Here is a 25,457-nt window from a genome sequence, read left to right on the forward strand (position 1 = left end):
TTGAAATGACCTTGACCAGGTAGGTACCTTACCTGGAAGGGCATTGCTTGAGGGTTCCTCCCCTGAACACCTGCCAGTCTCTGTGGAGTAGCACAAGCCGGTCCTACTAAGCCTGGTTCTCTGTATGAATGTTCAGCTGGCTGTGGGGATTGTTCAAGGACTGTAGCCAACAACACCCACAGTTTGTTCTGGCCCTAAGCCTATGGACTTGAGCCAGCTCCCAAGTATACACAGGACCTCTGGGAGGAGCTATATGGTTGAATGTGATGCTCCAGCCAGTCTTATTCTTCAGTGAGTGCACACTACTGCCTAGAGATAGGAGCACTACAGCCCAGAAACAACAAATGTGTGAGTGAAGAAAGTTCTAGAAGCTTTGTGTTCTAGGACAGGAGGAGGCCTACAGTTTCAAGTTCCATCCTTTTACTGTGGTGATGTAGTTCAGGGATTTGAAAGGTTACATCCTTGCTCTGGTGACATCAGACCCCTGTATTTCTTCTCAGAGAAACCCTGGGGCTAGAAAGATGAAAGGCCACCTGGCCCTCTCTGCCCCTCAGCCTCATATGCTCCCAAGCTACCAGCCATGTCCAGAAGGAACAGGGTGACAGAAATAAAGTACCTCAGGGTCTAGGTGGAGATGGGAGGTCCCTGGGACCTTGGGTCACACGCTATTGTTTTGTACCCAAGGCCAAGATTATTGATGGAGGCAGTATCATTGCTGAGTAACTTAGGGTTGGCAGGCTTTCTGAGCATTCAAATGTGCGATTTCTCTTATCTCTGTCTTTAAAAGAGCCCCTCAGACCAGTCTCCATGTTTCTTTATCTTAGGTTCACCAGCTGTCTTTAGGCTTTACTGCTGTGAACAGATACCATGACCAAGGCAACTCCTATAAGGACAATATTTAATTGGGGCTGGCTTACAGGTTCAGAGATTCAGTCCATTATCATCAAGGCAGGAACAAGGCAGCGTCTAGGCAGGCATGGCACAGGAGGAGCTAGGAGTTCTACATCTTCATCTGGAGGTTGCTAGCAGAATACTGGCTTCCAGGTAGCTAAGACTAGGGTGTAAAAGCCCATGTCCACAATGACACATCTACTCCAACAAGGGCACACCTCCTAATAGTGCCACTCCCTGGGCCAAGCGTACTCAAATCCTCAAACCAACTTTAGAGCTCACCTTTGAAGCTTGAGCCAGGCTACCATCTCTGCTGTGTGTGGAGGCATGTGTGGTGACAGCAGAATGAGTGACAGGGGCCACCCTCCATGTCTTACCTCAGTGTTCTTTTTATGGCCATACTCACAAAAATCACAAGGGTCTCTAAAACCTAGGGGAATGGAAAGTCTGCCTTGCCTTTACTGTTTCGCTACCTACCCAAAGAGACAGGTGGAGGCAAAGGCCACAAGCACAGTATATCACACAGAGAACTGCCTTGCAGAGGAAGGAGCTGGCTATCACAATAGCAGATCCAGATTCTGGTGTGGAAGGAGTCTGCATCTTGATCCACAGGAGGGCACTGGATTCCACACTGGGCGGAGCTTGAGCATTTAAGACCTCAAAGCCCCACCTCCGCAGTGACACACCTCCTCTAACAAGGCCACAACTCCTCCAACAAGACCACACCTCCTAACAGTGCCACTCCTTATGGGCCAAGCATTCAAACACATGAGTCTATGGGGGCCAAACCTTTTTAAACCAACACACCTGGCAACTCAGTAGAGTCTTCTTTTCAGTTGGGTGGGATGGGTGTTGTTGGAACCAGCACGGTGTGTGCACTGAGAGATGCTGCATAATATCTAATCTATTAACCAGTTTTCCAGTAACCATGACAAAGTATCTTGCAAGAAGCACGCAGGGCAGGAGGGGCTATTTGGGCTCACAGTTGGAGGATTCGTTATAGTGGTGCGGGGGGGGGGGGGGGAAGGGACCGGTGATAGCAGGAAGGGCAGCTGGTCACATTATATTCACAGTGCAGGATGATTATGCTCAGCCACTTCTTCCCTTCTGTGTAGTCTGGTACCCCAGGCAGGGATTAGGGCTACCATTTTTTCTCCTGGGACAATGGCTTGTTTTATTTTAATGACTGATCCATGTGAGTCCACAGCCAGGCCACTATGTACAGACATGAGGGAAGCTTTATTTCTTGGTCTCTTCCTCCTTGGACAGTCTTAAAGATATCTCTTCCTTCTTAGTCTGGAATGGCTCCTCCCTGCACTTTTGTGCTTCTGTGGTCTTAGACCGGCGAGTCTGGTCAGCCAGTAGCTTCTTGCTGGCCTTGTCTGCCTTCGGTTTGTGGATGTGCACCATGAGAATCCGCTTATTGTTTTCCCTTTGACCTTCAGGTACAGGCTGTGATACATACGGGGGGTCAATCTTCTGAGATCCCCGGTATCTCCTGAGAAGATGTCACAGGATCCTTATCCTTCTCATTCCCTTCTTAGGCATCCCAGTGTTGGCAGTACCCTTCCTCTTCCCTATGCTCATATGTCCACCCTTCCATTGGGCCAAGGTAATTTTCCAGCAGTGAGTCCAGGGATTGACAATCGCAGGCTTCCAGATAATCTGCCCATCTTTCCTGATCTGCTGACGGGAGTTGACGCTGGCGATTTCATTGGTATCATAGGGGTCCAATTGGACCTTCTTTTTACCACAGCAGAGGGCACTAGAGACAAGTCTCTTCTGTAGCCTGAGTGTAGTGATGGGTACAGATGCAGCAGCAAAAGGGGGTGCTGCCATTTTTTAAGGGTGAGTCTTGAGCCCTCAATTAACCTAATCAAGATGATCCCTCACAGCCATGCCCAAAGGGCCAACCTAACCTAAAAATCCTTCATTGATTGATATTTATGGAATCTTGTCTCCTAGGCAACTCCAGATTCTGTGAGGTTGACAATACTAACAAACATCAGATCTGTGAAAAGGTTTCAAATTGCCGGGCAAGCAGAGGGGTTTCCCATCTACCCTGCCGCCAAGGCTCCGTGCAGCTTATTGAGTCTCTGGTAGATATTTGACCTTTCCCATACAAGAAACCCTTGGTGCTTGTGCAGATTAGATACTGGGAGCACATTACTATAGTGAATGAGACCCGCAGAGCCCTTCAGATCTGGCGTAGGTCTTTCTCTCATAGGCAGAGCCCAACATCTGTTAGCTCTGTTCTCTGACTCTCTGTTCCTCTTAGTGTTCTTCTGTGGTTCCAGGTTCCTCTTCTCCTCTTTAGTTGCTCTCTCTTTTAGTTAGCTCAGAGAAGACTGGACAAAGTTCAGAATAGGCAGGATCTCTGTTAAGAGCTTATATGGGGGTGGGGAGGGAGAAGGCTTTCTTCCAGAAGCTTAGTGTTATGGCTCTTTTAGATGAAGGCCTTCCTTCCCCAATGATCTTTAATGAAGCGCCTCTCTGAGACAATCTTTGCTTGTTCATGATTGTTCCCTCCCACCCCCACCCCGGCCCCTGAATGAGTTTGAACATTTTATTCAGGATGAACCAAGGGTTATATACTTTTGGGGTGCAAATATCCAAGGTGGGCAAAGTCATTGTCTGAAAGCTAAGGTACTGAGATACCTCATTAGCATGGAGAGGTGTGATGGTTTGTATATCCTTGGACCAGGGAGTGGCACCATCTGAAGGTGTGGCCTTGTTGGAATAGGTGTGACCTGGTTGGAATGGGTGTGTCACTGTGGGTGTGGGTATAAGATCCTCACCCTAGTTGCCTGGAAGTCAGTCTTCCACTAGCAGCCTTTGGATGAAGACATAGAACTCTCAGCTCCTCCTGCGCCATGCCTGCCTGGATACTGCCATGCTCCCACCTTGATGATAATGGACTGAACCTCTGAACCTATAAGCCAGCCCCAATTAAATGTTGTTTTTTTTTATAAGACTTGCCTTGGTCATAGTGTCTGTTCACAGCAGTAAAACCCTAACTAATACAGAAGTTGGTACCGGGAGTGGGGTATTGCTGTGATAGGCCTGACCATGCTTTTATTTGAAAGAATGTGGATTTTGGGACTTTGGATTTGGAAAGCAATGGAATGCTTTAAATGGGGCTTAATGGGTCATCCTAGTAGGAATATGGAAGATTTTGTTGCTGGGAGTGATTTGAACTCTGTTGACCTGGCCCAAGAGATTTCAAAGGAGAAGAATTTCAGAATGTGGCATAAGGACTGGTTTTGTGGTATTTTGGTGAAGAATGTGGCTACTTTTTGCCCTTGTCTGAAAAGTTTGCCTGAGGCTAAGGTGAAGAGACTTGGATTAATTGCATTGACAAAAGAAGTTTCAAAAAAGCCCAGCAGAGACTTTGTTCTCTGGTTAAGTCTTATGAAGAAAAGTTTGAACAAGCATAGCAAGCTTAGAAAGGAAAAATATAAAATATATGGTTTGAGTATTAAAGGAGTACCAGGAAGTGAAATGGAGCAAAATCTTGTGTTCTAGGAGATAAAGATTAAGGGAGTGGGACCTTGGGGCAAGATCCTACCCAGCTAAATTAGATCCAGGCATGGTGGTACACACCTTTAATCCCATGAGACAAGCATGCTGATCTCTACATTCAAGCTCAATCTACAGAGCAAGAACCAGGATAGCCAAGCTTAGGCAGTGAAGGATTTAGAAAACATAAAGCTAGTGATAATGTAATAATACAAGGGGATCATGTTCTAGTTCCTGTAAGCAGCAGAACTCGGCAGCTTCAGCCATGTGCCTCTGGCTCTAGAGTTAAGAATGGAAGGAACTACTGGGAAAATTGATGCTGGTTAGCTGGAGCTAAGGAATTAGCGGTGATTAAGAAGAGACCAGCATCGTTGAGGTGAAATCTTCTGGACATTGTTTTCTGGGAGCACAAAGAAGCCGTGCTCCAGAGATACCCAAGGTTGTGCCTCATGCTGCGGCTGGACTTGGTAATGTGTAAGAGTCACTCAGGTGGTACTGCTTGTGAAGGAATGAAGGGATCATGGAGAGAAGCTGAGGCTTAGCACTGTGAGAGGCCAGAGAAGCCCATTGGAGAAGGTGAAGCCTCAGCTGTAGTTGATGGCCCAGGATTGAAGGGGTCATGCAAAGGATTTGAGGCTTGGCACCCTGAAGAGAGCCTATGAGAGGCTATTGGTGAAGCCTAGTTGGAGTGGAACACACCAGTGTATTGGAGATGTCAGTACCATGGGATGATCACCAAGAACAGCAGCCGTAATGGAGTGGATCAACCTGAGCATAGAGTGCTACAGAGGACAGAGATGGAGAAGTGATGCCAGACCTTAGGAGGAGTCCAAAAGATCAAGTGGAATCCCAGACATTGAAAGAAGAAGCTGTAACATTGAAATTGCCTTGGAGACTCAAAGATGTTAAAGATGCCAGAGCCATGGGATACATGCTGAGGAAAGCTGCTAACAGGGAGTGGAACCAGCCCAGGAGGAAGCAGTTTGTTGCAGTCAAAAAAGATGAAAAAGGAGTGCAGATCTGAAGATCACTTTGACATCAGTCATGGAGATGCAGAGTTTGGAGTTTGCCCAGCTGGTTTCCTGCCTTGCTTTGGGGATTACAGTTAATTAAGTTGAATGAATCTCAGAAGAGACCTTGAATTTTGGACTTTTAACATTGTTGCAACTGCTATAGACTATGAGGACTTTGAAAGTTGCACTAAATGCATTTTGCATTATGCTATGTTTAAGTATGGCCCCCATAGACTCATGTTTTTGAACAAGTCTATGGGGACCAGGGAGTGGAATGTGATGGTTTGTATATCCTTGGACCAGGGAGTGGCACCATCTGAAGGTGTGGCCTTGTTGGAATAGGTGTGACCTGGTTGGAATGGGTGTGTCACTGTGGGTGTGGGTATAAGATCCTCACCCTAGTTGCCTGGAAGTCAGTCTTCCACTAGCAGCCTTTAGATGAAGATGTAGAACTCTCAGCTCCTCCTGCGCCATGCCTGCCTGGATACTGTCATGCTCCCACCTTGATGATAATGGACTGAACCTCTGAACCTGTAAGCCAGCCCCAATTAAATGTTGTTTTTTTTATAAGACTTGCCTTGGTCATAGTGTCTGTTCACAGCAGTAAAACCCTAACTAATACAAGAGGCAATCCAGGTGCTAGGGTGACTGACTGCCAGTGACCACCTGGTTGGGGCTCACCTGGCTATGAGCCCCAAGACAGGCATAGAAGTAAGGGAACTAATTCCACTCCTGCTGGTCTCAAGTTTTGAGATTTCTGAGGTTTGACCATGCTCCGCTTCACCAGTTTGGTGTGGGTTTCTCTTGTATCATGGTCAACTTGCCCTACACTCTTCATTGTAACCCTCTCCAATGTAGAAGCTATTTCTGTCTTTCTCCCCCAACGAAGCTGCTCTTTAGTTAGCTTCCTGTGCCTTGGGTAGATTCCTATAGTGTTAAAAGCCCTGCTCCTTCATGGTCACACCCATAATGTGCTGTGTCCTCTGGAAGGGCAATATGGTCATAGTGACAAGACGTCATCCTGCGTCACTGTGCGTTTGCATCAGAGATTAGGATCCAGCCCCGGGGGGTCGGGGTGGGGGGTCATGATGATATCTGCTCTCCAGAAAGCTCACTGACGGCAACCTGGTGATGAGTTCTGGCTTCATCATGGGTTAAAAATTGTCCCTGTGGGAGATTAAGAAAGAATTGAGGGGTTATAGAAGACCATGCTTCAAAAAGGTGCAGCTTCTTTCTCTCCCTGGGTTTTCTTGGCAGTTTACTCTGGCTTAGCACATCCCTTATGAGGCAGGGTGTCATCTGGGGTGCCTTGGGGTATATGCAAACTTTAAAACCTGACTCAAGGTAGCTTGACCTTCAAGGGCTCACGTACAGTCTTAAAAGGAAATCCAGATATGAATTCAGTCTGACAGCACTGAACTGTCCTGCATATCTCATCCCTGTGTCTTTCTACTGTCCTTTCTCTCATCCCAAGCTGAGATGGGGTTCCTTGTGGACCATCTCTGTATCACACCAAGGTCTTCTATCTGAGCCATCCCTCCAAACTTCAGTTAAGTGGGTGTTGCTTGTTAACATTTGTGTAGGTATGTGCAGCCTTCAGTTCTAAACTCACTTATTTTTATTACTTGAGTCTATGGTTCTCAAAGATGAAGTTTGTATATGATGTCATATTTTCAGTGTCATAAGGAGTCTATGAAGCCTTCCCTTACCATGCTTCAGAACACACACATTTACATACATGCTCATATACATGCAAACACTCACATTTTTGTGCACCCATACCTGAATATCCATATACATGGATATACATTCATGTACATATACAAATCCACATGTGTGCATCCATGTGAACACACATGGAGTTTACTGCCCATCCCTTTATGATTACCAGGGTAGTCCATTCATACATCAGCTTTGTCTGCCCCCTCATTTTCTAGATATGTGGTTCCCTGGTAATAAAGCTGTTTCCTTGACTTCTGTAACCTCAGAAAGGACTCAACATGATATCAGAAAGAATATGGCCTCTTTCATATTTGTAGCATCTGGTGTCTAGTGTGCACTGAGTTCTTCTGAAGAAATACAAATTACGCCAGGGGCAGCCATGTGAGGGTTGTTGTTGTTGTTTTTGTTATGAGCCTAGTCATAAGCCAAAAGAAATATGACTGGGTAATTCATAAATCACAAGATGAGGGGCTGACATCTGTCAGCTAATCCTGGGCACCTGGTGTTCTGCAAGCTGCTGCTTCTTCCTGTGGTGAGTTGTGGCCAGGCCTCTGAGGTCAGCAGTAGGGACTCCTTAACAAATAATATCCTTCTGTTTTGGCACACAGCAGTGAACAGCTTTCTAGCTATTCTTTTTTAAAACATGTGCAAGGCATTTCACTACGCCACTGTGACCTGCAGGACACAAGGTTTCCCCTTGTCCACAGGGAAGCTGTGTCAAGGCCACTATGGACGTGTGAAACCATAGTACCCCCGTGGCTTGGTGCTTTCCATCTCTGCTTAGCACTTGCCATGTATCATGACCACTATGTTTGCACTCTGAAGTGTGACAATAAAACTAGGAGAGATTTAGTTCTGTTGTTTGTATATATTCTTACTCAGGTCTACTACTAGATGGTTCATCCATACCAATGATCAGAACACCCCCAGGAAACGGTTGTTCTTCTTTCCATATTAAGAACTTTTTTTTTAGCATGAAGACAGCACTTTAGCCTTCCCCTTTGTCTCCCTCCTATCTCTCTTACTCCCTTCTTTCTCACATATCTGAATATCATGTATCCAACATGCTATTCATGTATCTTGCGGTCATAACTCAAAAGAAGTCACCTGAATACAGCCCCAGTGGTTTGATAGTACTTCTGATAACCAAGTCAATCTGAGTCAATCTGATAACCAAGACAGCCATTAAATAAGTAATAGGTAGGTAGGTGTGCACAGTGTGGAAACTCTGTGATATATTCCTGTCTAGGGTGAGATGGAGGGTGATGCCACACAACTTAATTATGTTGCTCAGGATGGCACACACTTAACACATATGGATTATTTATTTATGGAATTTTTCCATTTAACAGTTTCAGTCCTCAGCTGACCTCAGCTAACTGAAACATTCAGAGAAAACACACAAGTACTGAAAGGCAATTATATCATGCAGAGGATCTCTGGCATGGGGAGTTGGTTATTCAGCAATTTCCTAACCAACAGCTCTGCCAACAGCCCTGGCCAAGTAAGCACTCACCTCACTTGTCTGACCTCTGCTTATCTATATGTACAAAGCCAATAGCATGTCAATTTCCTCTTCTCTCGAAGACAAATAGTCACATAAGGGTGAAGTGACAGCTTCTCTTTTGGAAGGTTCTAGGGCTCCTCATTATTAAAACCAGATTTAAAAGTTCAATCCAGTGGCCATTGAATTGATTCTGTCTTTTCATGACTGCCAGGGTCTCTTCCAACATTTTCATGACCTTTTTTTTTTTTGTTGTTGTTGTTAGATGCACACATGTTTATATTTATTACATCCTCTGGGTGGATCAGCCCCTTCATTTAAAAATGTTCCTCTTCATGCTTGCATGCAGCATGGTCACAGTTTTTAATGCAGTCCAACAATCTCTGCCATTTGATTGTATCTCTAGCCCATTTACAATTAGTGTAATGTATGTCTGCCATTGGCTTTCTGCTTTTTGTGTAGCTCATTATCCATTGTTCATCTATTTCTCCTTTACTAATTTCTAAATCATAGAGGGAATACCTTCTAAAACAGCCTTTTCATTTAATGAATGGTTTCCTTCTTTCTTCTCATTGTCTGGTTTCAGATAACCCCAGGTTCTGTTCTGTCAAACCACTTCTCAGATTTAGGATCACAAACAGGACTTCCTCTATGTGGCTTCAGCCTGAGATATCTGCCTTCTCTTTGTACACTGACCTTTTAGCGGGCTTCTGTGTACAAGTAGTATCCACTGGGAAAGGCAGGGGAATCTTCTGTAACAGTACTTCCATAGAGATAGAGGGCACAGTAGCTAGACCTCAGAGGCCCTGCTTCCGGGACTGCCTGCACCACAACGGTCAAGAGTCACTTGCCTAAGTATTCAAGACTCTTTTGGTGTCTAGGGAAAAAAAAACTCATGGCATTAATGTTTACTTAACCCCTAAGGAAATATCTTTTGATTCGTAGCAGAAAGATGAGAGATCAAAGGAGGGACTGAATTTCTGCTATGAGACCAAAGCATGAGAAGTTAAATAGAAGCACTCTGAGGTACCTATGCCAAGGGCTGATTAAAACCAAGCTCAGTGTGCTCAGGGGAAGGTGGCCTATGATGAGTGACACCAGTGAGGTGTGTTCTTTTCTACCATTTTCTCTGTACAACTCTGTTTGTTTGTTTTCTATGACAAAACATAGGTAACACAGTTTGACTCTTTCTCTGAGCTCTATAGAGGTGAACTCATTCATGTCCTTATGTGCAGTCACCCTCCACCCTCCACTCCAGGGTTATTTCACTCCCAGCTGAACCTCTGATCCCACTGCCCCTCATCCCAGCCCTAGAGACGACCAGTCTGTTCTCCATGAACCACACTTAGAGTCTTACACGCTGGGTTTTTTGTCTCTAAGTGTCTGGCTTATTCCTCTTAGCACAGTGCTCTCAGTGTTCATGCCTATGTGTGGAACCCATTTGTTCATGTGGACTTGAATTGCAGTCTGGAATAACTCACCTCCAGCCTGGAGAGCTGCCTTCATTATCTCACAGAAAGGATTGACCAGCATCAGACATCTCTGGGAAAGTCTTTGGTCTTTACTTTAGCTTTGTTGGATCTAGGTGACTAAGATCTGGGTGTTGGATCTCCCCCTCTTGGTAGTTTGTGCTTTCCTGATGCTTTGCAGCCCCCCTCCCCCACTTCTTCTGAGAAGTCCTCTGTTGACTGACAGTCCCTGCTTCTCCACCATTCCTCTTCATGTCACCTCTGGATTTAACCATCTTCACTGACCTATCTTCCTGTCCTCTCTCATTTCATTGTTCATGGAGTTGACTAAGTTCCTAGATAGTTACTATTTTTTTTTAATTAATTTGGAGTTTTAGTCATTTTTTTAATTTGAATTTTTCTCTGAAGCTGTTTGATTGTTTTGTTGTTGTTGTTGTTTTGGGTTTCTCTGTGTAACCTGGGTGTCCGGGAACTCGATTTGTAGTCCAGGCTAGCCTCCAACTCAGAGATCTGCCTGCCTATGCTTCCTGAGTGCTAGAATTAAAGGTGTGTGCTACTATGCCTGCCTTTTCAGTTACTGTATTTTTCTGTTTTCACCTGTTTAGTTTCTGTCAAACTCGATTATTCTTTTTTGCTTTAGCCTATGAGTTCTGCTGAGCTTTGATTTAGTTACTGTACATTTTTATCTCTGTAATTTCCACTTGGCTCCTTTGTATAACTTCTATTTTATATTGACATTTTTCTATTTGATGTTTAATGCCATCTAACCTTTTATTTTTTGTAGTATATGCACATGTGTGTGTGTCAGCTGCACACATGCAAGTGTGCAGGTGTGTGTAGCATACATATACCATGTAGAGGCTAGAGTAAGATGGTAGGTATCCACCTTGGTGCCTTGAGACAAAAGTCTCTCACTGAACCAAGAGCTCAAATTTCTGTTCGGCTGGGTGGCCAGTGAATTCTCCAGATCAGCCTGTCTTAGCTGTCTCTGGTAATGTTGGGATTATGGGCACACACAGCCAGGACAGGCGTTTATATTGGTGCTGGGGACTTGAACTGAGGTCCTCAGAATTGCAGAGCAAAGGGAAGGAGAAGGGGCTAGGTCGGGACATGGCTCAGTGGTATGAGTACTTCCTTGCAATTGTGAAGGCTGCAGTTTAATCCCCATTTCCTTCCTGATCTTGGTTTCTGTCCGTTCTGCCAACACATTTATAATTGCTAGTATGGTCTATTCCACATTGATCCAGCATTCATGAACCCCCTCGAAAAAGACTGTGCCATCTGCTTGCTGTTTCACCTTCCCCATCAGGATGTCACGCGTCCCTGTCCCTTTGTATGTGAATTATTCTTTGTTGGAAATGGGACATTTTGGTTAATGTAGCAGCCTTGAGTACTGGTCCTCTCTCTTCCCATGGCCTCTATGATTACTGTTCACTGACTTATTCAGCTAATTACTGGCTGTAGTATTTTAAGTGAGATCTGTCCTCCCCTGCTCGCACACTGTGTTATAATTCTGAAGCTGCTCACTGGGGAGGGATTGCTTCTGGTATGCTACTCTGATGACAGTGGTGTGGTGGGACCTCTCCTTTCTTTGTACATGGCCACAGAGTCCTTTTTAACTGCCTGGCTAGCCAATGGCTGGATTGTTTCCCACAATCCCCTGGCAGTATAAATTGCTTTATAAACTAATCTGATTGCATTGCGGTTCCTTGGAGGGAGTTTCTGAAGGGTCTGTATTTGATATGCCCTCAGCCCTCAAGCTCAGCCCTCATGGTAGTTCTGCCCACTGCCTGTGCTTGGATAATCGGCACCCTGGTCCCTCCTTGGCTTGCCTATTCTGATGCAGAATCACGTTCTCACAGCTGGGAGTACTGACTAGTGCTATGGCGTTGGCTGTATGTCATTCTCAAGGCTGAGCCTCTGTCCTGTGTCTGTGTCTGAGCAGAAGAGGAGAGCCCCATCTTTTGACCTTACTCACCTGGCCTTGGCAGAAGCTACAGGCAGCTGGCAGCTGGCAGGTGGTATATGTGTGTGTGTGTGTGTGTGTGTGTGTGTGTGTGTGTGTGTGTGTGTGTATGTATGTATACTGCTGGTCCTGGAAGAAAGTCATCTTTCCTGGGTCATCTTTCCTTGATTTTATGGGAAAGAGTGCCAATGTCGAGCCCTGTCTGAGACCTTAGCATGATGGAGTGACAGATTTTAGTCCGAGTCGGTCTTTAACTTGGCTTGAGGAGGGGAAGGTTGTTGTTGGTCTGGGGTAAGGGAGTTTATTCTTGATTTTAACCATTGGTGTGGCAGTCTTCCCCTTGTTGAGCTGAAGGAAGAAGACTGTCTCACAGAGTGGTGCCATTACCCCCACCCCCACCCCCCTTTGCTAGATTTTTCTTGAATAGATGTTTTCTCCTTAGCTGTTTGCTTCCAGGACTGTTTCCAGAGACTTTAAATGGATTTTTATTTCAATAGGTTCCACCGGTTCCACTGGGGAACTTGGCAAGGAGTTCCATACACCACCATGCAGGAAGTCAGCAAGTGACTCACGCTTCACATTATGCATGGGTTTCTCTCATGGAAAAAGTCTCATTTGTGTCTCTGTGTAGAAAAATTGTTCACTTTACCAGAGAATGCGTTACAGAAATGTGGCTGGAAAATAAATGGAGTTTTCCATTGACTTCATTTTAGATAAGTACGTTACCCCAGGGGGATGGGGAGAGAGAGTGAGCCCCATCATTGACTGTATTGCAGGCTCTGGAAAACTCCAGGGAGTTACCCTGCTGGTTAATACTGGAGTTGCTCAATGAGCAGTTTGTTTTGTGACAGTGTCTGCTTGCTTTATTTGTCTTATGTTTTAATTCTGTGTCTTCTCTTTACCACCTAAATTCCTTCCTGCCTTGTTGTCTGTCCCTGGTAGTTCAAACAAAAGACAACTTTCTTGGGTGAATATTTTGACTCATAGAAGCCTACAGTTAGTTGGGAGCTCGGGGTTTGACACATATAGTCTCTGAGGACCATGGTGCGGATGAGGAGATGAGGGCCACAGAGGAGTGGCTTATCCATCATTGCTCATCAATAGGTATAATAAACAGAAAAGCAGGTCCTGCCTTGCAGATCATTGCTGTGGATCACTTGGAGACTTGGAGCTGAAGGGCAGTGTTAGAATGTCAATAATAAATGTTCCCACAGATTCATGCTTTGAGCATTTGGTCCCCAGCTGGTTGTACTAACTTGGGAGACTGTGGACAGTTTAGGAGGAAACTAGAAGACATAGGTGACTGACAGAAGGGTTCAAGGGTGTCTTGTGTCTGTTCCCTACCTATCAGCTGCTCCCTACCTGTCAGCTGCTTTCTTCCTGTCAGCTGCTCCCTACCTGTCAGCTGCTTCCTTCCTATCAGCCAGTGATTTAAAAATGCTCCCTCCCTGACCTTTGCTCCTACCACTGTGATACCCTGCAATCTACTGTGATATCCTTTGATCCACTGTGATGTTCTGTGATCCACTGTGACGTCCTGTAAATCCTGTGATCCACTGTAATATCCTATAATCCACCGTGATACCCTGTGATCCACTCTGATATCCTATGATATACTGCCTGTCACTCAGCCTAAGTATGGGGCTTAGTGACAACAGTCTGAGTCCTGGGAACTCTGAGCTCAAATAAATCTTTCCTTCCTTTAAATTCCTGGCAGGTATTCAATCATGGTGATGAGAAGAATGTCTATAGACGATACATTCAGTGGCACATTTGGAGTTGACCTCTGCCAACTTCTGTGGCTCATGGATTCTGTTCCTCACCCCATCCCTTTCTTCCCAGCCTTGCTGATTGACCTTTCCTATATATGTGATTCATAGCAACCAGAACATAGTTTAAGTATTGGACTGGGGGGGGGCAGGGGGTGATGATGCTAGGATTATGCATTCCGTTCTGTGATTGGTGCATTCATCTCTGTCTTTCAGTGATGGAACAGACATGAGTGCTAATCCCCCCACATGGAAGGCCCTCAGCGGAGGAAGCAGAATTTGTTTGAATGTGTTATGTTTAGTTTGTCTTGAGTTACACATCACCAACATTTTTGCGCACAAGTATGTCATGGTTTGTGCAGCATTTTGATTTCTAGCTACTAAAAGTATTTACTTGAAGCCAGAGGTCATGATATTGAGGAGTTGGGAGGAGACTCCAAAGATGGCTCAGAGCATCATACCGCTGATGGCTACGTAGACGTATTGCATCATCTCTGCGTGTAGCAGGTTGGGGAAGGGCACCTTTGTGCTAAATGCAGATGCCTCAGCCATATCCAATCCACATACATTGTGGGTTTGTTTGGATCCTGGAAATAAAACTACTGTTCCTGTATGTGTTAGGTGACACTTTTCTTCCACATAAGAGTCTTTATTGTATTAGAAACTGGCAGAAGACTGGATACTGTATGACCAAAAAAAACCAAACCAAACCAAACCAAAACAAACCAAAACAAAATAAAACCAAAAAAGCAACTAGGGAACTTGTAGTTGTCCCTTTCCGCCTAAACACATCTGTTACCCATGGCGGGCAGGGCTGGCTCTGCACAGTATATGTCACTGCCAGGAAAGTGACCTCTGGCTGAGGGTTGGCAGAGAAATTCAGCTGCTGAGAGAATGTAGCCCCTTGGGGTTTGGACACAGGCAGACAGAGATAATGATACAGGACAGAGGTCCAGAAGCTGCCTTTCACAGCGTCTGATACTGGTGAACAAAGATGGCCACTGCACTGGTGACCCAGGGGGAGACTGAGGTGACTGGGTGGAGACACCTGCTAAAGCGCCAGGCATATAGCTCCATCCTTCCCGGACACCGATTTCTTCCTTTACCCTCAGCAGTGGCGAGCCAAGCCCTCTGCTGACGTCATCACAGTCAGATATGCTCAGACTGAACATAAGGTCTGAGCATGCTCCTTTGGTCCATCAGGCTCCTTGAAGCTGCTCCTTACAGGTGAACCTGGGACTGAGGCATTACCTACTTGCCTCAATGTACCCTGCCTTGCTGTCATTAGGGCTGCTCTATGAACTGCACAGGGACCAAATCTATATTTGAGGGTTGGTTGTTATTAACAAGGTACTTTTAAAAAGAATCTGTTTTAAGTGTCTGAGCATAAGCATCTTATTCAGGAGATGATTCATTGTAAAGGCTTCAAGAGATGACACAAGCTGTCTGCTTATCTGTTCATTGAGCACACATTCACAAAGAATAAGGGAGCCAATTAAAATTCATTAATTCACTAAGCACCCAGTGCTGGCTTTAAAAGCATAGATAAAATGATTTAAAAAAGAATAAAGGCCTGTGCAGTCCTATCCCATCATGTAAGCTAGGGGAACAGGAGGCAAGTGGCTGGGCCACTTCAAAGCTGAATACAAGAGCAGGAGACCAGGTTCAGAGGGTGGCCTGAGGTAGTAGCTCAGAGAAGGGCGGCTAAGGCACATTTGAAGGAGGTGTGAGCAGGAAGCAGGAAGATATATTTAGTCAGGGTCTTTCAGCAGCATAGAGAGCACATATACACATACATAGACATACACAGAGAATGTGTGTGTGTATGAATGTGTATATGTATGTATGTGTATCTCTGTGTATATGTGTGTATGTGAGTGTATATGTATGTTTATATGATATATGCATGTGACTGTTTGTATGTGTGTATACGTGTATGACTATATGTGTATGTGTCAGTTTGTGAGTGTGTTTGTATGTATGTACATGTATATGAATGTATGTGTGTGTCTGTGTGTGAGTGTGTTTATATGTATATATATATATGTATATGACTGCATATGTGTCTGTGTGAGTGTATGTGTGTACATGTATATGGGTATATGTGCTTGTGTGTATATATATGTGTGTGCATATTAGTATGAATAAATGTGTATGTGTGTATATGCATGTGTGTGTATATATGTGTATATGTGAATGTATATGTGTATGTGTGTGCATGAGTGTGTATATGTATGTGCATGAGTGTGTGTATGTGTGTGTATGAGTGTGTGTATATATGTGTATGTCTATGTAAGTGCATGAGTATGTGTATACACATGTGTGTGTGTGTGTACATGGGTGTATGTTGGAAGGTAAGACTTCCTTTATAGAACTGTGAGGGCTGAGAAGCCCTAACATCTATATTCTAAGAGCTGGAGACTCAAAGAGCAGCTGGCTGGAGAATTCAGGCCAGTGTGGAGGCTGAGGAGAGCTAATGATGTTAGAGAGAATATCTGCTTCCCTTGGGAGATGGAAGGATTCAGATGTTAACCCCATCTTAGAATCCCACAGACTTGCCTAGAGTTCAGTTTGACCATGTATCTGGAGAGCCCACAACCCAGTTGAACTGACCCATGGAATCAACCATCATGCCAGGTTAAGGGAGGAGGGGACAGAATGCAGTGACTCAGGGGGGCTGAGAGGAGTATCTACAGACACACTCGGAACCAAGAGCAGTTCTGATTAGTTGGGAGTTTTATATTGGGAGATAAGGCTGGAAAGTGGCTCAAATACCCTCTGGGGCACATCCAAGGGCTTGTACTTGGCCCAGGAGCACAACGAGCTTTATGGGGTTTTCAACATGGAGTGTCCTGGGTTGGTGTATAGAAGAAGTCAGGGGAAGCAGATCCCAGGCTAGTAAGAACAGCATCAGTTCCCAAGAGGAGCTTGTAAACATCACAGAGAACCGCCCCACAAGAACGGTGGCTGAGCAGTCTAACCCTGAAGACAGCCCATTTCCTATTGGAAGGGAACCATGTAGAGGCAGGCAGGCCATTTTATGGGCAGTTAGTCATCCCAGCAGAATGGCTGACTGGGGCTTGTGCCAAAGCTACTCAGCACTGATGTGAAGTAGGAGGTGGTGGTACACAGAAAGACGGGGAGCGGTGGGGGGGGGGGCGGGGGCAGCTTCAGCATGAAAAGCCTCAGCAGCCCTGCCATGTGACCAAAGGGAAGTTAGAAAAAGCTATGCATGCCTTTATGAATTAAGCTATCATAGGTGAAATATATAGGAAGGAGGAGGACAACACTATCTGTGGCTTCCACTGAAGAACTGGGAACGCATCACTGTACATAAGGAGGCACTGCATGGTCTCCAGACATTGAATGCCTGCTGTAGGCTAAGTACCAGAAGACATTACCTCATTTAACCCTTAAAATATGTGAAATATGTTCTTCATATGCATGCACCATATATATATTTATGTATATATACTCTCTCCATATATGTATATGTACTCTCTTCATATATGTATATGCACTCTGTATCCATATATATATATATATATATATATACTCTCTCCATACATATGTGTCCATATATGTGTGTGTATATATATATATATATATACACACACACACACACACATATGTACATATATGTACTTTCTCCATATATGTGTGTTTATATATACTTTCTCTATCCATATATGTGTATATATATATATGGAGAGAGAGTTCTACTGTATATATACATATATACACATATGTATGTGTGTGTATACACCCCCCCACACACACATATGGAAAGAGAGTTCTATTATTTTAAAGGTACTGAAGCTAAACTAGCCTAACTTATGTGACTGGACCAAAGTGGTGCAGCCATTAAGTGGTGACACCTACATCCAGCCTAGCTTGGCACCTCGTTCTAATGTCTTGTTCAGCTCTGCACACATCCCAGGCAGGTCCTGCAGAAACTGTGCCAATGGTGGAGTCTGTTTTTGGTCTTTGTTTCTGTTTTTCATCTAACACATGACTTAAGAATTTTAAAAACGTTTAAAATTTATGATCTGAAATGAAAACAATATAAAAAGACATACTTTAAGAAGTCTCACTCCTACACCTACCACTTCACAACAGAACCATCTGTTCACACACGAGAGAGAGAGAGAGAGAGAGAGAGAGAGAGAGAGAGAGAGCCCGAGTGCATGCACCGTTTGTTACCTGGCCTTCCCAAAGCTGTTTCCACACTGCATACAAACATGGCTGACAGTGTTTCTCTTTCTGGAGCTCTCCCCATCCAGTCTCTATATTCATCTTGCTTTCCTTGGTCCACAGTGTGCCCTGGCGATCTTTTGTGGTGAACATCTGCATCCGTGGGCTGGGAAAGCTCCATAGTTAAAGCCCTCTCTGTGCAGTGTCTCTCAGTCAGATTTCTCAGGAAACACGAGAATGTTAGGCACAGGCGCAGACCATAGATCGCAGTGTACATCGAAATCCCTGTGCTCCTGGGGCAGCCTGGGAGGTGGAGGCAGAGGAATCCCTGCAAGCTCACCTCACAGGCTTATCTCAGATAAAGGGGGAGGTAAGGACCAACCCCCACAGCAGTCTTTTTACTTCCACGGGTGTACCATGGTACATGCCTACCTGTACTCATACACACATGAACACATTTTACACACACATACAGGTGGACACACACATGTACACACACACATTCACATACTCACATGGATGTGAGCACATACATGCACACACATGTCTGCACACACTCATGTATGCATACATACATGTTGCACACATATTTGTCTCTATCTCCCTGTATGATTGTCACTAACTTATGGATTGTGAGAACACAGAATGCCAAGGGCCATTCTCTGCTAGTCTTCTTGGCTTCATTTTGTATCAGAGGATTCCCTATATTGCCAACTACTTCCCCTGAGGTCTCTTCAGTTATACTACCCTACTACCCCATTCCTGCCCATACTTAGAAGAAACATTCGAGCCTTCCTTTAGGGACCAGGGAAATGATGCTCCATTCATGTTCTCCTTCCGCTCTCTGATAAGATGAGGCCCTTTATTTCTATTAAAGTGTATCCATACAGAGAGACACAGAATTGGAGTCAGTTTCTCAAAGTCCCATTTTTACAGGAAGAGAACATCTGGTGGCAGATGACCCCTGTGGATTGTTTACAGTTTCCAGGTTGACCTCACATCCCACAGTCTGCCCTGGTACTATTCACATTCTGGCCTGGGGCAGTGATCCAGGCTTCAGCTGTGGGTCCATAGCCAGGGCCTCTCAATTACCCACTGCAGCAGGAGCAGGCTCTCAGCCTTGACATGCCTCTGTCTCTGGTCCCCATCTCCTGAGGCTGACTGAGTCAAGAAGCGGATGTTTTAGAAGCTGTGGAAACCACGTATTCATCTATGAAGTAAGCCTCATTGGAGGCCCTTAACCTTCATACCTAGGTTGTGATTCCACAGATCCTGGTCATATGGAGCGCACACAGACAGCTTAGCAGAGGCTTGAGTCCATAAACTGTGCAAAAGGTGACCAGCATCCCTCATTTGTATTATGGAGGCACAGAGAACCTCTCTACTCTGCTTCCTGAGCAAATGTCAAATTCTTAGAGTCATCTGGAAATTTTCTTTTTCAATAAAGAAGCAGGGGAATATCAAATGGGTTAGACAATATTTAAAATTGGTGTTAGATGACATCACTATTTTGAAATAAAGCCTGATACTTCATGATCTTCTATTTTTGTGTGTCAGGTCATACTTGTCCACATTAAACATGTGCTCTTCTGCATGTGCCAGAATGTTCTGCAACTAGGGTGTATCAATAAGCAAAGTGCAGACACCACTGCCCTCACAGATTCTGGCAAGAGAAAAGAGCAAGGCATAACACATGCTAATGAGTCACTGGGAACGCAGGGCTGAGCAGTAAATGGCTAGGAGATGCTAGAGACATGGTCTAAGGATGCCTCACCAAGGACACGTGCTTAAGAGAATTTTGGAGCAGATCTCCATAAGGAGAAAATGGCGAGCCACCCAATCTTGACCTGGAGGGCATACATATCAAGCTGAACAATTGGATTCTAGGCCTGTGCTGTTGATGATCCTGTTTGCAGTGATAGTTGACAAGGTACTGGATGACTCAGTCTATCCCAGCCGCTATAAGGAAATACCCTAAGCCAGAAGAGTTTCGAAGAAGAGAAGTTTGTGTCTCATACTTGGGCCTTCTGTGTCCTAGATCAACTGCCAGCAGATTGGTGCATGGTGAGAGCCACCATCTAGTGATAGAATTCTTCAGTGTGTTCCTACATGGCAGAAGGTGTGAAGAGCCCCTGGGACCTCTGGGTGCTGCTCTCATTCACAGGAGTCTGTCCTCTTGACCTAGTCATTTCCTAGCTACCTGTTCCTCGCACCATCAGATATGTGGTTAGCACTTTGACACACAAACTTGGGGGCAGACACGATTCACGATTGCTCAACTCCAGCAGCAAGGACATCTGGCTTCTTTTATAGACTTGTAGAAAATAAGTCAAAGCTAGATCAAGGTGAGCTTGGAGGGATGTCATCGCAGCTGTATAAAACATATACTTTCATCCACTGTTCTCATACCTGTCTTTGATGATGATGAATGATTTGGGAAAGTTAAACTCATTGCTATTAATACAAGTGGCCATTTCATCATCCAGTCAGTTTAGAACCTTAGTGACCTTCTCTGAGTGTCTCATAACCTCCAGCTGCTCACCTAAAAGCAGACAAGCAGGGAGCCTGTGAAACTCACTTATTTGGGACAGTCTTGGGAACTCTACAGGTTGGAACAGATGCTAGGGAAGGAGACAGTGGGCTTCACAACATTTTAGATGCCAGATTTTTCTCAGAAGAGAAAAGAGAAACTAATCTATACAAGAACTGTGGATTCTCTAGTGGTCTTAAAGAATGACCTCATGATGACTCAGGGCTCCAGAGTAAACTGGGAATCTGCTGAGAACCATAACCTCAGCCCCAGTCCACCGATCAGAATTGCAGAGGGTTGGAACCTTCGCTTTTAAGAAAACACCCAGGACTTAGGAGTTGGCTCAGTCAGTTAAGTACCCAATGCTTTAGATAAGGACCTGAGTTCTAATCCTCAGCATACAAACACATAGACACACAGACACAGATACACCAAGCAAGCAAACAAACAAATAAAAACACAACCTCCCAATGATTGTGATACATCACTTTAATGGAAAATGCACACAGTCATAAGACATTTTTTGAAGATAATTATTCAGATTGGCATCAATACCAAAGAATGCATCTTTGTACCTTTCCATTAAAAGTATTGCATGTGTGTATGTGTAGTGTGTGCACATGACTATATGTGTATGGATACATGTGTGTATTCAGGTAGGTCTTCATGTGTGGCAGCCCAAAGTTGACGTGCTTCTCTTCCTTGACTATATATTACCTTATGTACTAAGACTTGTCTCTCTCCAGACACAGAACTCATTAATGCAGCCTCTCTGCGTCAGCTCTAGAGATTCCCCTGCCCCAGTCTCCCAAATACTGGGATTCCAGACAGTATGTAACCATTCAACTACATACTGGAAAATTTAATATTTTTCATGAAACTATTTCTCCCCTTTGTCAGCATCTGTCAATTGCAGATAGGTTCTTGGTTAGGAGTCAGAGCCTGTGGTGGTATGAATATGCTTGGCCCAGGGAGTGGTACTATTAGGAGGTGTGGCCTTGTTGGAGGAGGTGTGGCCTTGTTGGAGGAGGTGCATTGTTGTGTGGGGGGCAGTGAGCCAGTCTTCTCCCAGAGGCCTTCAGATGAAGATGTAGACTTATTAACTGTTTTTCTGAGTGTCTGTGCTATTGATATTCTGTTCAGAAAGTCTTTTCCATGCCAATGAGTTCAAGATGATCCCCTGCTTTCTCTTCTATCAGATTCAGTGTATCTGGCCTTATGTTAGGGTCCTTGATCCACCTACAGTTGAGTTTTGTGCAGAGTGAGAGACATGGATCCATTTTCATCCTTCTACAAACAGTCATCCTGGAAAAGTGTGTGTGTGTGTATGTGTGTGTGTTTGTGTGTGTGTTTGTGTGTGTGTGTGTGTGTGTGTGTGTGTGTGTGTAATACCTATCTGTAGGGTAAAGGTCTATATTCACAAGCTGGAAAACTGATTTAATCAACTAGACTCTCCCACCCACCACATAGGCATGCTGGGTAATGTTAACTGGCACCTCTCTAGTGCTCTCAATGCCAGCATTGTAGGAAAGAAGGAATCTAGGGGCCTGGGCATGAAGCATGGAAACCAAGTTTAGATCTCTAGCACCCACAGAGAAGTCACATTGCAGGCATGGTGGCCCACCTGTCTTCCCAGTACCAAGGATGTGGAAACAAGAGACCTTCACCTCCACTACCATGGCAACCTGAAGAGCTAGACTGGCAGAATCAGTAAGCTCTAGTCTCAGTTCAAGACCCTGCCTCAGTAAGCAAAGTGGAGAGCAATCTAGGAAGAAACTCCAGGTTAGCTTTGAGGCCTCCACATGTAAATGCCTACCATGTGCACCCACACTTGTCCAAACACATACACACACACACAGGTACATACACACATACATTCATGTGCCCACCATGTGCATCTACAGCTGTGCAAACACAGGTACACACGCACATACACACACATACATGTACGTGTACACCATGTGTACCCACACTTGTGCAAATACATGTACACACACGTGTACACGCACAAACCCACTATGTGTTCCCACACTTGTATAAACACATGCATACACACACATGCATATATGCCCATCAGTGATCCTACACCTGTGCACCATCATGTGATCCTACACCTGTGCAAACACACACACACACACACACACACACACACACACACACATGGGTATGCACCCACCCATGCTAATAAATGTGCGAGAGGATCCAGAAGTTGGCCTATGCTGTGCCAGTCAGTAGGAAAGTCTCCTGTGCATTCCAGCTGAGACCTTTGAGTATGCAATTTAGAGTCGTCTAAGAGCCTACAGAATTACAGGCTCCATAGCCAGGCCAAGCTGTGGGCCCAAGGCAGCATTCTCCCTAAGTCACTCACCTAAACTACTGTATAGAGAAAATAGACACGCTTGGGTAGAAGTAACGAGGACTTTTTAAAGGAAGTGTTTTTTGGGTTTACACAGTGGTAGAAATTGTGTGTAGATCGATGACTCAAGTTCAAGGTCAATTTATGAAAATAAGAATCCATTATTTTTTGTCTTTTTGTCCCCGAGAAATGACTGTCTTAGGAGAAAACACCCCATGTTCAACTGGACATTTGCCTTCAGGGAAAACAGGGAGAGCAATTTTCCCTCTGTGTCCTCAGAGGAAATTGCTACAGCTTCCTGCTGATGTTCCTTTTCCTTTTTTTTTTTTTTTTTTTTTTTGGCAACAGTTTGTTTAAATTTTAGAACTGGTAAAATGTTGTATGCGACCTTAAATCCTTCTTGGCTATATTTCTTTGAAAATTTTAGGGATGAAATTCCTTGCTTTGGAGTTTTTGTGTCTCCCTAATTTGATTTTATATTCCTTAAGGAAAAAAAACCTCTAAGCCCAAGATTCTTGTATATAATTTTTCTCTATCTTAGTCCCACTAAGATAACTGACTGCACCAAAGAGTACCTTCCATGGACACCTGACACTACTTAATGCTACTCACCATGGCACCCACAGTACTCAATGGTATCTATCACAGATACACATCAGTACCTCCCAGTACCCACTGTGGGGACTTGACAATACTCAGAGCTGCCCACCTCGTGTACACACAGTACCTAGTAGTAGCCATCACAGGTACCCAACAGAATTCAATAGTACTCAGCATGAGTACTCAATAGTATTCATCACAGATACCTTACCGTCCTCAACAGCAATGGCTCTGTCGTATCCATGGTAACCAGAAGATGGTGAGTATTCCTAAAATGCAAACTCCCAGACTTTTCTCTCTGCAAATCTAACAGGACCCACATCATCTGTATCTTAAAGGATGCTTCTCTATGTGTAAGGCTAAACCTCGGAGTAATGCCACATCCCCTCTGCAAAGAGACTTGAATATCAGATGACCACGCATCTTTTCCCAGATGGTGAAGCACTCTAGTGAGCATTCCCTTCATTGCTTCCCTCTGTAAGCTCAGGCCACCTTGGGCTTGCCTTGTGGACAGGGTATTCCCTAGGCTCTGCAGAAAGCTGGGTGAAGGTCTGTCTCAACTTCTCTGTATCAACTCAGAGGCTACGTGTTTTTTTGTTTGTTTGCTTGTTTAATTGTTTTTCTGATAGAAGAGAAAGCAATTACATAATAGAGGATGGAGGAAAGAATCAGGTTTACCTGGATTTTAACAGAGATTATCTGCCTGATTTAACTCTTACCTGTATGCAGATGAGGGGTCCACTGTGTACTAGGGAGACTGCATCGAAGGCAGACCAAGGATTCATGTGGTGGCCTTTATTCTGCTACATCAGGTGTGGGACCTAAGCTGACCACTGGGCTTCATCTTGAAGCGTCCACCATGCAGAATGTGTTACCCTAACAGCCTTTGAAACCTCATCATTGAACAGAACAAAGGGACCCCCTCTTCCTATTCTCCCACTGCCTTTTAACCATAAACCCCTTAACCAGAATCTGGAAATATCTGGCAGTTTCAAGTCTCTCTCTGGAAAAAACAAGCCGAGGCCCTTATGGTTGAATTGGTAGATGTGGCGGTTGATACGGTGGATGTTGCTAGGTGAGAATTTCCTCCACGGATGTGAGAGAATGTGAATGCCAATTCACCATTCAAAGGGTTTTTTTTTTTTCTTTTTGGTAAGAGCTAATGTACAGAACCTGTTAGCACAAAGAGGCGGGAGGGAGAACGTGTTGTGTGGGTGGTGGAGGGCTGCTGTCTAGAAGAGAGCTGGAGACAGTGCTGCCAAAGACATAGGGTGGGACAGTTGGCAGAGAGAGTGTCACACAGAGAAAGTTGTTTCTATGCAGGTGTAACAGAAGGGCCACTTCTAATAACTTTATTCTGGATTCAATGAAATGGCAATGTGGCCCTCAGCCTTCCCATATCTAGCCTAAATTTTAAAAAGAAAATACCAAAGATTATAATTGTAGAAGAGAATGTTTCTTCAGGAATCCATATGAAAAGAACCTGGAAATAAAGCTGGTGCAATCCTACAGAGGTAGACCAGTTGGGGTTCTCCTGTGAATCAGAATAAGTGTATGGGGGAGCAAACACACTTCCAGATAGGTATACATGTACAAACATGTGTACAGAGACATGTACGTTTGTGTACAAGAGTATATGTACCCATATTTACATATGCAAAAATACATGTGCATATATGAACATGTTTGTAAATGTGGTGGTTTGAATATGCTGGGCTCATGGAAAGTGACACTATTATTAGAGGATGTGTGGCCTTGTTGGAGGAAGTGTGACTGGGGAGGGTGGCTTTGAGGTTCTATGCTTAAGCTCTGCCCAGTGTGGAGGAGAGATTCTCCTGGCTCTCTGTGGATCAAGATGGAGAACCCTCTGCTCCTTCTCTAGTGCCATGGAAGTATGCTTGCCTGGACTCTGCCGTACTTCCTG

General features: G+C 44.6%; 1 protein-coding gene and 1 pseudogene across 4 annotated transcripts in view; one reads left to right on the forward strand and one right to left on the reverse strand.

Annotated features, from left to right (window-relative positions):
* Pde10a (phosphodiesterase 10A) overlaps positions 1-25,457 on the forward strand; it is a 460,257-nt gene that overhangs the window by 237,702 nt on the left and 197,098 nt on the right. The gene's annotated exons all lie outside the window — the stretch shown is intronic.
* LOC110283916 (large ribosomal subunit protein eL19 pseudogene) lies at positions 2,131-6,443 on the reverse strand (annotated as a pseudogene).

This window comes from Mus caroli, unplaced genomic scaffold, assembly GCF_978045245.1.
Source record: "Mus caroli unplaced genomic scaffold, Mus_caroli_1 scaffold_18, whole genome shotgun sequence".
Taxonomy (NCBI): domain Eukaryota; kingdom Metazoa; phylum Chordata; class Mammalia; order Rodentia; family Muridae; genus Mus; species Mus caroli.